Source organism: Protopterus annectens, chromosome 5.part1, assembly GCF_019279795.1.
Source record: "Protopterus annectens isolate FY-2018-M chromosome 5.part1, PAN1.0, whole genome shotgun sequence".
In the NCBI taxonomy this organism is placed as follows: Eukaryota; Metazoa; Chordata; order Ceratodontiformes; family Protopteridae; genus Protopterus; species Protopterus annectens.
Genome location: NC_056736.1, coordinates 316,964,807 through 316,977,640, shown reverse-complemented (window position 1 = coordinate 316,977,640; position 12,834 = coordinate 316,964,807). Strand labels below are relative to the sequence as shown.

Here is a 12,834-nt window from a genome sequence, read left to right as displayed (position 1 = left end):
TGACTTGTCTTTCATGAGGACCTGAGTAATGAAGCCCATTTAATAGAACAGATAAAAGGCTGAATATTTTTTTCTTCCTTGTTTTAAGGTGTTGTATCCTAAGAAAGAGTTCTATTAGTTTATGATCTGAAAGGGGTCAGGTCTCCTTCATATGGGTGAAGGTTTTACCCCCCCCCCCCGTAAAATTTTCCTTAATACCTATTTGATTAAACAGACTTGTTGATTCAAGTGTAAGTGAAAACTAAGCCAAGTTCATGAGCCATAACCCGTAGTCATGTTAACAGACGTTGAATTTGTCAGGATGCACTGATTGTTAACGCTCTAGTACTACCTGTACGTATCCATCTTCCCATGTTATAAATGGTTCTTTCTTTCATAGAAAGACGCAGAAAGTTCAGGTGTTTTAACATAAGAACAAGGCTTATGGAGAAGAAAGTAAGTTTTATAGTACAGAATAAATGATGTAAAGAAAACTGGAAGTATGAGTTATACACTCAACATATCAAATGGTAGGCCATCTCTTGTGGTCATTTCCTGAGGTTTCTTATTCTTATATCCTCTACCTTGGGACAAAACTGGAATATGTTCATCTCCTGCTGCATGCACACTAGCAATACAAAACAGTATGCTTGCAAAATTTAAGGGAAAATCCATCCACAGATACTGAATGACACTGTCATCTATCACAGGGAAACTTTGGGGGTGGAGATGATAAGCACCCACCACTGATAGCCTTCTCAATAATATTTGCTATGACACAGAAAACCCTCTGCTATGGTGACTAGTGGAAAGAATCCTAAACACTAAAGTTAAACAACACTGTATAAGTGGCAAAGGCTCAAAAAGTTGAGCTCTACAGCGTGAGGTAACAAAGACATAACTCTTAGAATCAGAAGTTCATGCCTTCATCAAGCATTCAAGAAACCACTGAAAAGTGTCAAGGCACAAATGTCCAAAATACAGATATTCTTGAAACAGGCAGTAGAAGCAGTGCATTCCTAGTGGACTTGCTTCATTTTCCAGTCATTAGTTAGCTGCCTAGTAGAAAAAGATAATGCTGTTTGCATCCTATTAGGATAATGATTGCTTAGCTATTGCAGGTTCCTCCTCACCCTGTGTAACATAGGCACCTTCTTCAGGCAAAACCAGAACTGAAAGCATACATCCTGTATGTTAAAGTGCTGTCTTACCTGGATTCTGTTGGATCATCAATACCTTCAAGTGTGCTCAGACAAACCAACCAATGCCCTGCCTTGGTTTGAGAGAGAGAGAGAGAGAGAGAGAGAGAAAGAGAGAGAGAGAGAGAGAGAGAGAATCAGTCAGTAGGAGGCACTTGTAGACCACAACAGTTTCCACTAAAACTACATATGTCTGAAGGGTTACATTTCTTACTAAAACATAAGATTTTTCAGAGTAAACTATACTCTCACTTTATTTTGAAAATAAAAGAATTTCACCTTCCTAAACAAGAAGAAAAAATATTTTTGTGTGTGTATGTCCGTGTTATATACACATTTTTTTTTTTTTTTTTGCGGGAGGTTAGGGTTGCACCACCAACCAATATCAAATATTTTAAAGTGACTGGGCCAGTTATGCACAAGTTTTGTGTACTTATCTTAAATCCTGCGAACCTCCTGAACATATGTCTGTTGTGTGTTGCACATGATGCTGAATATACCCATTTGAGCCTTTATGACACTCACACATAATGCAGAGTATGTCACTAAACTCCAATATATAATGCAGGATATGTGGAGACATGCAACATCATTAAACAAGCATTTGGCCTGATGAAGGCATGCTTTCATTACCTTGATATGGCTGCTGGGGCACTGTAGTACATTCTTGCCACAACTTGTCGGCTGACATAACCCTTCTCCTGTTACACAACATGACACTGCAACAAGCAAGAGTGTGCATCAAGGTATGGCTGCATTAGGTTCAGGCTGATACACCACTGGCACAGAAGTCATAATGTCATCTGTGGAGGACAGAGAAGCAGAACATCAAAATGCATGTGCCAGCCAGACAAGAGCCCCCCCCAAAAAAACACTGAAGCACAGGCAAATCAGCAACATCTGGTCCACAACTATAGGCTGTGGCATGCACACAGTGGCTGTGCATTTTCACAAAGAGCAAACATGACAAATTCAGTGCGAACAACATACTATGCTTGGCAGGCCACAGTCGACTAACATGGTTCTTCATCAAATTGATTCTGAAGCGCTATGACAACTTAATTATAGTCTGCCATTTTATCTTATATACATGAAATGGCTCTCAAAATTAAGATGCCATGGTTGTTAAAGTTTACAGGAGCAGATGTAACCAAAGTTTAGAACCTTTATCTCCAGATGGGCAAGAGCTACCTCCAAGACACTGGTTCCTTGAGTAGGGGGCTGATATTTTGATTATATTCCAAAGTAATCATAGTGTCTAAAATGGTTCATCAGCCACCCTAGAGGACTATTTCAGCTCCCAATTAATCTGGGGGAAATTCAAATCTCCTGTCAGAATGTGACAGTTACCTTTTATGGCATCACCAACAAAGACATAAACAGAGAAGAGTGTTATTGGGTCACATTGAGACTTTTACAGAATCCAGTACATTACAGGTACATTGGCACAAGATGACTGACACACGTAACAATGATTATAGTTAACAAGAATCCTGGAATTAATAACATTATTAACATATAAACACCTCCACTGATTGTGAACACAGAGTCATGATTAGCCAGCAGGATTATTAGTGGTCAATCAGAACCAAAATAGGTCTCTGTAATAACCATGTTGTCAGACTTCTACACTTTTGAAATACTTACTAGTTCAGTAGTTTTACTCAATTCTCTTAGCAATAACTGTCAATAGTAATAACTCACTTGAGCAGGCATTCATCTTTATAGCCTCAATGATCTCTGCATGGATTGGTGTGACTTCATGGCTGCTATGGTCTTCAGCTATTTGCATCAGAGCAGAACTGTCCACCCTAGGCACCACAAATTCTCACTTGTATCTGTAACTGTTCTCTTTGCTGTTGCATAAAACAAGAGAGTGCAATAGCTCTGTGGAACTCTGCAGTACTTGTCAGTGGGTCCCAGCCACAGAATGATGTCAGTAAGGAAAGTGTACCAACATAGGTCTTAATATAAAACACAGTGTAAAAGCTTAAAATAAAGAATGAGGAGTTTAAAGCAAAACGGTGCCTCGGTATTCCACTTGAAAGTAACGTTTATTGAAGCGCTTTTTGTCCAGTTGTATCACTTGAACTTCTTCAGATAAAATGAACATAGTCAAACTTCCCTTTTAAATACCCCTCCTTTTCCCTGTCATGTGACCATTCCAAAACTTTGTTTAAAAAAACTTATTAAAAGCATTGCTAAGAAACATTATGTTAAAATACAAGTGCTTATACACATATTTGTTTGCTTTGAACACATTCACTGTTTATACTCTACCTTTTTAGATTTTTTAGTTTTAACAAACAGTAGGTAGAGCACATATCAGTGTCCAGGAAAAATGTACTTGGCACAACAGTTCCAATTGTTCTAAAATTACTGTTACGGGTCCACCCCTGGGATCTATTGTTACCTGGTCTATTACTCGAAATTTAAAGGTGTGACTGGAGTTTATAGTTGTATGTTTAGCCAATGCATTCTCTACTTTGTTCCTGCTGATACTGTATAAATGTTCATAAATTTGCTCTTTTAATTTACATTCTGTTTTTCCAGTATAGAATAAAGGGCACTGTTGGCATTTTGCAAGGTAGATCACCATTTTAAAGTTGCAATTATATTTGTTATTACATTTCAAAGTTCTTCCATTAATCACCACACTGTGTCCATCTTCTATGTACTTACAGTAGGAACAACTGCCACACTTATGCATACCCGGATTGTTACACCTCAATGTTTTTTTACTTTCTAGTAAGGTTTCAAGTTCATACCCCTCTTATAAATAATTTTTGGTCACATCCCTACTTTTTCCAGTACTTCCCTATCCTCCATTAGCAAATTCCAATTCTTATTTAGAATTTGTTTAATATTAAGAGCTTCTAAATTAAAAGTGACAACAAATCCAATACTGTAGTTAATACTTGTTTCTACAACTACGTTCTCCACTACTCTCCCAGTTTGTGTGTTTTCATATATAAGGTCCCCATTCAAAAAAGGTTTATAAAAACCATTAATTCTTTTTGTTTTCATTTCTTCTATTAGCTCATCTAATAAAGGGGCTGGATAAGCTCTTTTCAAGAACATTTGTCTCAAATTATAACACGCGTGATCAAAATCTATGCTAGTGGATACCATCCTTGCAGCTTTCACTAGCTGCCCTTTGACTACTGATTTTTTCTGGTAGTGGGGATGTGCACTTGAAAAGTGCAAAAAACTGCTAAGAGTACGTTCTTTTCCTGAAAATCTTGGTGGTGTATTTTCTCTCTCCAACTTTTTTACTAAGTTTCAACATCTAAATAAAAAATCACCTGGTTTTGAAAACTAAAGGTAAACTGCAAGAACTCGGTCGTGTTATTAAAATAATTGACCAATTCAGTTGCTGCTATAATATCCCCCTTAATTATCATAAAAATTACATCCAGGTAATGAGTAAATAAGAAAATCTGATCTGCTGTTCTCCTGTTACCAAAAATATATTCGTGTTCCCAGTGGGCCATTACCAAATTGGCAAAACTTGCCCCACATGGTGACCCCATGACCACTCCTGTTTTCTGTAAGTAATAAGTTTATTTAAATATAATAGAGCTGTTGGTAAGAATTATTTTTTTAAACAAAGTTCTGTAATGGTCTCATGATGGAAAAAGGAGGGGTATTTAAAAGGGAAGTTTGACTATGTTTATTTTATCTGAAGAAGTTCAAGTGATACAACTGAATGAAAAGAGCTTCAATAAACATTACTTTCAAGTGAAATATCGAGGCTCCATTTTGCTTTAAACTCTTCATTCTTTATTTCACGTAGTTGTTTGTTTAGTTTTGTGTCACAGTGTCAAAGCTTCATTTTGGGGAACAAGAATTAGGAAGTAATTGTTTTCCAAATATAAATTATGTAGTCCTGGACACGGCATCTACAGAATCATGTGATCGCTACACAGCAAGTGCATTTTTTTATCTGTGCTTTTTGCCAGCTGTTGAGACTCTTCTTTTTAAGAGCGTGGCAACTCAGAGAAAGTATCCTGAATCTGTGATAAAATAGAAATATTGCTACTGACCATAACATAGTAAATAGTTTGTGACTGTATTTTTGATGTGTAAAGCTCTCTGCCAAATGTTCCTTCATTGAAGGTTGTGCGTTAGGCCCGGCAAGCCAGCACGTAAAAATCTACTGCAATCATTAGCAGACCGGAGTTCTGTTGTGGCGACCCCTAAGCCGAAAGACACACACACACACAAAGCTCTCTGCCAAATTTTCCATCAAGCTCAATCTCCTGCTAAAGGAAAATACACCAGCAGACAATACTGCACTGGATCCTAAAGCAGACTGCAAAACTAGGTGGGTAAGACAATATTTAAGTTATGTTTGGTATCACACATGTAAGCATAGGTAGATGTCTGGTTTTGGATTTTGGAAAGTTTATTAACTGTGTATAATGTCTTTTAGCAGAATACACTTTTATAGTTGGCCAGAAAAGGGGATGTTTGGGGACAGAGATCCAAATAATTGAGAGGAATTGTCTAAACCATCTGGTTGTATAAACTGAGGGGACTGTGACTGGGATGTATAAAATGTTCTTCTCCCTTAAAGATAATATGAGGAGGGCTCCTATTTCTTTTCTTTTTAACAGGGTGATAGGAAAAGGTCTGCACTCCTAAATCTGCATATGCAATGGTCTTTACTGTAACAGACATTGATCCTTGTATACACACATATTCACAAAGCATTTATATTAAATCATTGATGAAAATTATGATCAAGATTCAATATATCAAAACCAAATATATAAAAGAAATGACATAAAAAAAATAAGCATTTTTGCAGGGGGTGGCTGCCTTCCTGCAACCTCCACACTCCCTGCAAATATAACCATATTCAAACTGAGATAACATAGCAGAGAAAAGAACAAATTATCTTATCCTACTGACATCTGAGCTCAACAGTCAGCGATGTACAGTAGCAATATAAGGGAAAGGTATGCACTCTCCATTCTCCCTCACTTATGCTGCAATCTTTCAATGGAATGCACCATCAACGTAGGCTTCTCAGTGTACAAAAAGGGACTCCAGTCTGACAAACTGCGGGACTCCCGATGTAACTATATATAAGGTATATATTTGTTTGGTTCTATTATTCATTTTGTTCAGTTCTTCATAGGGATGTACATATTTGTATATTTGTCATATATGTACACACACACACACACACACACACACACACATATATATATATATATATATACATACACACACACATTTTATATATGTATACATAACATACGCACACACAATTTATATATATATGTATATATAACACATTCACACACGTATACTGCTTTTTATTTATTCATTCATATTACAGTGTTATGGTATGTATAACAATCTTATGGCATACTGGTAAATCCAATGAATGTTTACTAAGTGATGGTGTTATACTGGGCTTATCAGTGTAGTACTGTTTTCTGATAATTTGCTATATAGGTTCATAGTTAGGTACTAGGCTATCGGCCTGAGGGCCAAAGCAAGCCTAGCCAACAGTGTATTGGCTTTTGCCACCCATGTAGTGTTAAATTCCTGCTCCTCTATCAAGCAAAGCCCCAGACATAATCCCAGGGGTGAATTTCCTATCACCCATCCACTTATCAAGGTTTTTCTTGAAGAGTGCTAATGATGAGCTCTGCTTGATGTAGATGGGAATTTTGTTCCAGAGCATGGGAAGTCTCTGGGACAAGAATCTATACCTCCTGCATGTCCTACTTATTGTTGTGGTGAGGTTTAGGTCCCTAGAGCATGTAGCTCAGGGAGATTGGGATTTCTTTAAGTGGAGCATGTCCATTAATTCCGGGTCTGATATGGCTGTGTATGTTAGACAGAGGTCTCCTCAGAGTAAGCAATTTGCAACTGAGTAGTGTTGGAGTTTCTTGAGTCAGTCAGCATAGGCTAACTGTTTGAGGTACTTTTGGGGCCTCTCCAGTTGTTGTAGGTGTCTTGTGAGGTACATCCCAAATGGGGCATTGTATTCAATGAGGGGTCTGATAAGTGATGTGTAGAGGGGGATGATGACTTCCTTTCGTGATTAGGTGGGCCACGTAGAAAGATTTTCTGATCACTGTGGCAATGTGGTTATCGAAGGAGCGGTTACTATCCACTTGGGTCCCAAGGTTGCTTATCACACTTTCTGTGTTAAGTGAACTTCCCCCTATTTGGTAATTCATGGGTACCATGTTTTTACCAAAGGGGATAACAATGCACTTTTTGGCATTTAGCTTGAGGTCATAATTTTGACACCAAGTGTCTGTCTCAATGAGGCCCTTTTTCAGGATGTCAACATCAGCAAGGGAATCAATAATGGCACCCAGTTTGCAGTCATCTGCGAGCTTGGTTAGCCATAGACCCTTGGTGTTCACTTGCACTTCGGAGAAGTATATACCGAACAGGAAAGGTCCAAGACTGAACCCTGGGGTACTCCACTTGTCACTGGTTTGGAGTCTGATCTGGAGTCTGCAACACTCACTGTGTGGGTTCTGTCTAGGAGCCAGTTGGCCACCCATCTCGTGACGTAAGGGTTTATGTTAAGGTTGATGAGTTTATCTAGGATTCCTGCATGGGGGATAGTGTCAAAGGCTTTAGTGAGGTCCAGGTAGGCTGTGTGAACCACCTTGCCCTCACAAATGGCCTTGGTAACTGTTTCAAAGAAGTCTATCAGGTTTAGGACACATGATCTACCTTTCACAAATCCGAATTGGGTAGCATCCAAAGTTTGGAGGTTACCAATGCCTTTGTTTATGAGTTCCAGGATGATATGTTCCATGGCCTTGCAGACCAGGCTTGTCAGGCTAATAGGTCGATAGTTCGCGGGGTCCGTGGTGGTTCCTCCTTTGTGGAGTGGGATAACCATTGCTGTGCGCCATTCTGTGGGCACATAGCCTGTGGTGAAGCTGTGACTGAACATGGAGTTTAGGTGAGGGGCTAGTTCATTTTGGAGTTAGTGTAAGACGCAGCCTGGGATGTTGTCCGGTCCCATGGATGCTGTGTTTTTGGCTTTAGAGAGTGCCCTTTTTACCTGCATGTTTGTGAAAGATGGGGCTCTACAACCATCTGCTATAGTTATAGGCCCTTTGGGGGGTGAGGGGGGTGTAAAGTTTGCACTGAACCTATCTGCCAAGATGTTGGCAATATCAGTTGGCTCTGTATATTTTGCGCATTTCTGTTGTAGCTCTGTGTAGATTGGGGTGTTGCCATGGAGATTCTTGACATAGCTAAAGATCTTTGGTGTCCGTGGCAATTTTATACTTTCAAAATTAGCTTTGGAGGATTTAATGAGAGATCTTAGTTTCTTACTGAGGCCCGTCAGTGAGTTCCTCCATACCTGGGTTTTTACTCTCTTTTGCAACAGTTTCTTCCTTCTGCTGTAGAGTTTGCTAATGGCAGGGGACCACCAGATTGGCTTCCTTTTTTTTTGGAAGCTAGCGTCTTGGTTTTGTGGGGATAGCACGATCCATGCACTCATGCAGGTGCTTGTAGAGTGTATTTGTGTATGATTCAGCAGTCGTGGCTGTATTGACTGTATTATCCATCTGCGGGGGCATTGCGAAGTTAGCCACCTCAGTTTTGAGTAGCTTGAAGTTCACTTTGGAGAAATTTTTTACGATGGTTTCCTTGTGTGGGGGTGGGGTCGGGATGTGGATATTTAGGGTGATTAGTTTATGGTCTGATCTAACAAGTGAGGAGTTAATATCGGGCAATGAGCACCGGCCACCCATGTTGGTAATGATCAGGTCCAGAATATTGTTGCCCCTGTTGGGGGTGTTGACAAGTTGATCCAGGGCATTAGAGTTTATAAATTCCAGGAATCGTTGAGCAAGGGGATTAATACAGGAGTAGTTTTCCCAGTTTATGTTAGGGTAGTTGAAATAGCCCATTACTATGGTATTTGGTTGGACCCTCATTTTTTCCAATGTCCCCAGGAACGAGGAGTGAGGGCCCTGGGTCATCGTGTGGGATCTATAACAAGCTACAATTTGGAATGCATTTTTGCCCAGGGTTAGTTGCACTTGGATGACTTCAGAGACATCGTGTTTTGCAACTAGCCTGGAGGTGTGGATGTCCTTGATGAAGATGGACACACCTCCGCCCTTCGTGTTTCAGTCTGAGTTTTGTGGCCGAAACGTGTGGTATGAATTATAGCCTGGTTGTGCTGGAGTGCTCTCAGGAGCCTTGAACCAGGTCTCAGTCACTGCACAGATATCAATGTTCTCCATTTTGAGGAGTGCCTCGAGTGAGTGCATTTTGAGGTTTAGACTCCTAGCATTGAGCAGCACTGCCCTCATTTTTTTTGTCACCTGTAGTTCTTATGGTGGTGGGTTTGTTTTTCGAGCCTTGCCTAAAAAATGCACAATGGGGGCGGCAAGAGCCTTGGCCAATATCCTGAATCCCAGGGGTGACAGGTGCAGGCCATCTCTGGTGAAGCATCGTGGTCTGTCAAGCATGTCGTCCCAGGCAGACAGATACTGGATCCCCTTTGAATGACACCAGAAGTTTAGCCAATTGTTGAAGTTGATCATCTTATCCTTGTACTGTGGTATCATTCTTGGTGAAGGCCAGATGCTACTCAGGGCTAGGGTCATATACAGTTCTATACACTCTATTAGTGTGGTTTCTCTATCAGTATACCTCCTGCTAAACCTATTTTGATCTTACATTCATAAACTTTCTTTCCATTTCTTTACTGTTTCAGTATCCCATATTCTCTTGCTCTGACTCACCATGGTTGTACTGCCATCTCTAGGAATAAGTATTAACTTTAATGCCTCCATATAAAATTACACTTCAGTAGAGTTTTCCCTCTTTTCTTTATTTTCAGAGCCTTTAGTCACTTCATCCACCCCTGACTCTGATACTGTAGAAGCTCTGCCACAAGGCTCAACTATCGAACATTTTCACTGAAAATCCTGTCACTGTACAATGTAAGCAAGTTTAACATGAAGAGTCTTGCTGTGTCTTAACTCTAACCAATCAAATACTTGGTGTCCTTGTGCTGTAAAGTAGCTGTGACATTCCTCCCAAAGGAGGTGTCTTTGCCTCTAGACAAGTCTAGTCTAGTCTTATTCTGTCCTTTAGACAAGCCTAGAAATAAGGAGGAATCTAGTCTGATGTTATCTCTCACTTAAGTGACAGTGTCGATAAAGGTTACAAGTGCAGTTTTAGTACTATAAAAGGGACGGAAGTCATATTGCGTGGGACACAGATGCTCTTCTTGCAGGAGATAGTTTAGCAATTATTTTTTAATACATTTCTACAAGTATTTTGGAGTGGGGGGATAAGATTGCTATATGCTAAAAGTTAGTAATGTCTGTTGAATTTCCTCTTTTGTGTAGAAGGATAATGTCTGATTTTTTTCCAGAGAGATGGAATGTGGTATTCCTGGACTGACTTATTTATAAGGACTGAGCCAAGATAGGCAATGCTATTGGCTGCTGTTTTAAGGTACTCACTTGGAAGGTCATCCGCTGAAATAGGGAATGGTTTCAGTTTATTTAAGAGAAGTTTTATACATTATGTGGGCACAAATTTGAAAGTGAAAGTGGATGTGGTGACATGTGGCTGTTGGACAGGGCTAGGATTAGATGATGGGGAATCCTTGGTTAGGGACGCTATACTATGTATGAAATAAGAGGTGAATTCTATTGCAGTTTTGAGTGAATTTATTGGGAGAGAGGCTAGGGTTAAATATTTGGCTGAGATATAAGATTTCTTTAATGGCTGACCAGAATTTCTTGGGGTTGTGATTTATATTTTTCTGAAAGTTGTTACAGTACATACATTTTTTTTGTCTTCATTTATTTGCTTTTTAGTGTGGTTGCAGAGTATTCTGAACTTTTTGAGATATTACGGTGTTTTATACTTTTGTCATTCTTTCTATGCTTTTAATCTGTACTGCATTAGAATTCTTCTATTTGTGGATAGCAAATTGCATTATTTGCTTTTTGGTCTCTTCCTTCTAGAGGGTGTAAGGCTATTTAGGATATTAAGGAATGTTGCATTGAATTAATTTACAGCATCATCTAAGGGGAGGAGTTTTGGGACGTTTCAGTTAATATATGATTGGGTAGTTATGAATAATTCTGACTTTAAATTGGACAGGTTGAGTGTTGTTTTATAAACATGCTGTTTGAGTGGATGTGTGAAATGTCTGATTGTATAGATTGGGCGAGGGTCACTGAGAGAGGCTGACATTGTACCTGTTGTTCTGAAATTGCTAGGGTCTGATACTTTGATGTCTTGCTATAATGTGTGGGGCTATTAATTAGCTGTTTGAAATCGCATAAGTTCATGCCAGATATAGGGGAGTTAGAGGTTATGTCCAACCAACTGATATTGACATCATCTAGTAGTATTTTTTTTCATGTAGAATTGTTATGGATATCAAATATAAGATATATTTTAAGTGCAGATGTACTGTTGCCAGGAGGGATGACAAATTACTACTACTGCATCTGTATTGTTTTATTTCCAAGTACTTATGGTTGATGACTAAACATCAGGGAGCAAAAAAATTTAAGCATCTGATGTTGCTTCCTCTACCATTTAGCATTCCCAGTGTCCAACTAAGAAGAAAGAAAAAGAGAGAAGTACCTTTGCTGCAGTACTTTCCACAGGTATTGGAGATGTTTCACACACAAAAAGAATTAGTTGCTGCTTTTGACAAGCGGCAGATTCCTCAGAGAGTTCTGCTCCATGATGATATAATGTAGCTTATGAATGGAGCAGTGAGTAAAACAAGCTGTAACAGTTTCACATCATCAAAATATTTCTAACTTCTGCATATCTAGTGAAATACAGTTTCCCATTTGTTTCTCTGAATACCTTTTTAATGAACGGCTTTGGTCAATTCATGCTTAGGTGAATTTTTGAGATTGGCATTCAGTGAGGCAAGGGAATTCTCACTGCTGTGTGATTTTGGAGTCAGTATATGTAAGTGCTCGGAGACTCGCTCCCCTGCAAAAAAAACATGTTTTTGTGTTTTGGGGTGATGGTTATTGTGTTAGTGAAACCAATGCTCATTTGATTTTTTTTTTCTTTTAATGTATTTCAGTTCACTTTAGTAACTAGTTCCAAATATATACCTATTTACAATGATTAAATGTACGGCAATATGTATCAAATGACATCCCTTAATAACACTGAAACACAACCTCAAAAAAAATAAATAAATAAAAATGCAGGGGCTCCTGCTACAGTAGTATCTGTGTGTATTTCAGAGACACGGTGGAGGTGACTGCAACATAATACAACAAAATACGGTTCTCCACAGTCCCAAAAATATTACCCAAGAACATGTTTTATCAAAAACACCATCAGATAACGAGAACTGGATAGCTGGAGCATCTCCACCTCACCTGCATAAAAACTGCCCAAAGAGGTTGGTAAAGGTGACTAAGCCTCTATTAGTGGCATTACGATTTTTCATATATGCTTGAGGAAATGCCTGGTCACTTCGGTTTATTACACAACTCACAAGATCGGTTTATTACAGAACTCACAATATCAGACAATCTGCATCTTTTTACACAGTCAGATACATTAGTCTGACAATTGGCTTGTCTCACATTGCATTCCATACATGAGCTGACAGATGTGGGCCACACCTTCTTACTTGGTACACACT

General features: G+C 39.1%; 1 protein-coding gene across 3 annotated transcripts in view; it reads right to left on the bottom strand.

Annotated features, from left to right (window-relative positions):
* ABCC4 (ATP binding cassette subfamily C member 4) overlaps positions 1-12,834 on the bottom strand; it is a 2,616,332-nt gene that overhangs the window by 628,208 nt on the left and 1,975,290 nt on the right. The gene's annotated exons all lie outside the window — the stretch shown is intronic.